General features: G+C 43.1%; 1 long non-coding RNA gene across 1 annotated transcript; it reads right to left on the reverse strand.

Moving 5' to 3' along the window:
- Positions 1-439: 439 nt before the first annotated feature.
- LOC138832845 (uncharacterized) lies at positions 440-2,143 on the reverse strand. Its single transcript, XR_011373708.1, has 3 exons — positions 2,065-2,143; positions 1,366-1,495; positions 440-517 (listed from the first exon to the last, which is right to left on the reverse strand). It is a non-coding gene; the product is annotated as an uncharacterized lncRNA (long non-coding RNA).
- Positions 2,144-3,828: the final 1,685 nt, after the last annotated feature.

Consider the following 3,828-nt stretch of genomic DNA (forward strand, 5'->3'; position numbering starts at 1 on the left):
AAAGTAGCTAGGACTATGGGTATAAGCCACCAGCTCTATGAAATTTTTATCTCCAATTATCCAGCAAAAAGCCAGAAGTGGAGTTGTGGCTCAGGTAGTAAAGCACCAGACTTGAGCTAGATTTTGAATTCAAGAGAGAAAAAGAGAGTGTGTGTGATATAAACCAATAATTACTTCAATCGTCAAGCCATACCTCATGACAATGTCCAAGTGAATGTGTGAAACGTGACTGGAAGGGAAGAAAGAGCTAGTCCCACTCCTTTTTTTGCTGAAGACTGGAGACTAAAAAAAGGAAACCTGTGAAAACAGATCGCAAACATTTTCCACCTTCTGTCCATAAGTCAGTCAAAAGCTACAGAGCTCAGACAGAGCAGAAAGAGAACTGACTTACACCGACAGCACATGTGAGCCCCTGTTCAGATTCACAGCCAAGGGCATCCGCACTCTCATTACCTCAGGTCCTTCCAGGAGTTGTGGCGAGGGGAAGCAGGTGGGGGAAGAGGGTGCTGTCCTGTTTCTGAAAAGGAAGGGATTGCCGTTAGGCCCACTTGGGCTTCACAGTTCACAGCCTTTGCACCTCAGCCCTCATTCCCACAGGAGTTCAGGCCTCTTAGCAAGTGTCCGGTGAACACACTTCAGGCTTTGCCAGTCCTAAGATGCAGTCAGACGTGGCTGAGCTTTGACTGCCTGGCTCCCTGAACATTCTCAGCTCCAGTAACACCCCACCCCTCAAGGATGTAGTTCGGGGCCCTGTAAGAAGTTCCCAAGGACAGTGATGCAGACAGCTAAGTGAACTGGCTCAACAGACTCTAGCAATTGAAGTAATTAAAAATCATAGGGGAGCAGGGCACCGCTGGCTCACGCCTGTAATCCTAGCTACTCAGGAGGCTGAGATCTGAGGATCACGGTTCAAAGCCAGCCCGGGCAGGGAAGTCTGTGAGACCTTTATCTCCAATAAACCACTAGAAAACTGGAAGTGGTAGTGTGGCTCAAGCAGTAGAGCACTTGCTTGAGCTGAAGAGCTAAGGGACAGTGCCCAAGCCCAGAGTTCAAGCCCCACAACCTACCAAAAAAAAACAAACATAGGGGGAGACCCTGTTTCTCTATCTTTACATTCAGTCAAAACACAGAATTTAATGATTTAAAAGAAATAAATGGGGCTGGAGTTGTATGTAGCTTGGTGGTACAAAGTACACTTACTTAGGATGTCTAAGGCCCCCCAGGGCCTGGCCTGGGTCCAATCCCCATCTCCCAAATTTAACAATAAAAAGTTAAAGTAATAAGTGGTGAATTCACACTGAGTTACACTTCTATTTTATACAGACAACTAAATTGTATCATCTAGGAGTTCCTGACAGTGCTTACCCTCTTTTACAGGAAAGACAGGCCAACAAAGGGAAGATTTCTACTTTTTTCTTCTTGATCCAGGAGTTGAATTAAAGCTAGGACTGTGGAACCAGTGGATCTAGATTTTTTGAGGATCTGGCAGAATGATCTAGAAGAGGTCAAAAGGAATAGTGTAAGGTACAGGCAGCATCCTTACTTCCTTTCCACGTGTCAAGTTACTTGTCTCTCTCTCCACACTGGGAAACAAAGCCAGCAGTGATCCTGGAACTGGCATGAGTCCAGCCAGCCATTTATGACAAAGATTGAAAATTCAGTCTTCCAAGTCCCTGGCCTCCAACCACAGCGATGTCCTCTTGAATCAATGTACCTTGTTAGAGCTTATAGAAGGGAACCTTCAACATTCAAACATCTCCCCAGAATAGCAGAGTTTCTTCTATAGAAAATTTTATAACAGGGAAATATGTTTTTATCAGAAAAAAGAGTGGAATTTCCCAGATCCTTGTCTAACAGCAATTCTGGCTCTATGCCCCCATGTGAATGAAGCCAAGTCTCAGCCAAAGAGCACAGAGAAGGGTGTCACCTAAGCGTCCCATTCCATGCCAGGGGCTCCATTAGACTCAGATACAGAAAGAAGAATATATATATATATATATATATATATATATATATATATATATATATATATATATATATATATATATATTTCATAGCACTAACCTGCAGAAGGATAACAATGAAAGCAGGTGATTCACTGCCTCAAGACAACAGGATTCCAACTCTTCTGGCTCCCCTTAGCTGGTCAGCATCTAACTTTGGACTCTGCTCAGAGCAAAAGAAGAACTTCAACCCAGAGGAAATGTTCCCACCCACATGACAGCTTAGCTGAAGCTACAAAGAAATAGGTCATAACACTGGGAAAGCCAAAGAAATGGCAGCTCTTTTTGTCCTGCTTGGAGAAATTGGCAAGAGGACAGAGAAGTGAGACAGGATAGAGGCCTCCCAGGGAGACTTCCTCTTTCTTTTTCTCCCTACGCTTCACTTGCAGGAATGGAGGTATTAAATACATTGGGAGGAGCACCAAGGAAAAGACATTTTCCCTTCATTTCCTTCTACACCTGTTTTCTGTTACTATGACCGACTGCCATCAACTGAGTAACTTACAAAGAAAAGTTCATTTGACTCATCTTTTTGAAGGCTGGGAAGTTCAAGATAGAACAGCCACATCTGGTCAGATATTTCTGACTGCTGAGACTTTCCAGCATCCCAAGGTGGCACACCCTGGAAGAAAACTAACAAGTTCTGTCTCACTGAATTCACATTGATGGCTTCATTTGCCCTTCATCATCTCCCCAAGGACTCACCTCTGTAACATATTTGAATTAAAATTCTACCTTCTCAATCCTTCACAGCATTCAAACCATAGCGGGTCCATGATGGATTCTAGGAGGAGAGGTAAAGATGCAGAGAGAGGTGTGTTTGGCACACATACACTAATGCCAGTACCAGCACTAGATGAATATTGAATTGAGATTAGCCAAGGAAAACCACTGTGGTAGACAGGCTGACCCTGGAGCTGAGGCTAGATGGAGAACTCACAGAAACCTCAGGGCCAGCCTCCTGTGAGGGTTGAAACTAGCATTCCTAGGGGTGCACAAGAACCAAAAGTACTAGGTGGAAGTACTGAATACACCGAAAAGTATTACATATAACCCATTTTATATGTAGCAGTACACACACACACACACACACACACACACACACACACACACACACACACACACACACACACACACACACACACACACACACACGCGCGCGCACACGGGCTTTGGAAGTCACTAGAACACTCAGAAACCCTGAAACTAGTGTTTTCAGACCTTCACCCCAGAGATCCATCAAGAAGGAATCTATGGAACTGCTTCAACAAACACCTCTTGTACTATCAATGTGTGCTAATTAAAAAGAATTAGTACAAATGACCAAGCACCTCATCTTTGCACCCATCATGATGAAATGTAAGCCCCTCCCACTGGGCAACACCCTGGGAAAAGAAGCCAAAGATACAACTATCTTCAGAGACTTGATTTTTTTTTCCAGTTTGAAAGACATTATTTTCTATGGAGACAGTATAGGAGTGTGGTAGAAAAATCAAAGGAGCCATTAGGGGTTGAATAATTCATAGCAGGAAAATAGAAGCTGTATTCTTTACAATCCGCTGAATGGTACTTCGTATTAAAGCTTGAAAATGTTCAGTATAGTTTGTCTGCTTCCTAATCTGTTGTTTTCCAAGAATACTAACAATCTGTCTCATATCACTATTTCATTAAAAACAGTCACATTGCAGGGTGTCTACAGTTTTTTGGAATACCAGTTTTTAAAGGAGGTGAGAAATAATGATGGTTTAAATCTCAATGGCTTAAAAAGAAGTGGAATAAAATGCTTATCAACAAAGGAAAGACCCAACAGACCCTGTTAACTCCC

The sequence above is a fragment of the Dipodomys merriami genome, unplaced genomic scaffold (assembly GCF_024711535.1).
Source record: "Dipodomys merriami isolate MVZ:Mamm:240054 unplaced genomic scaffold, mDipMer1.0.p SCAF_20, whole genome shotgun sequence".
NCBI lineage: Eukaryota > Metazoa > Chordata > Mammalia > Rodentia > Heteromyidae > Dipodomys > Dipodomys merriami.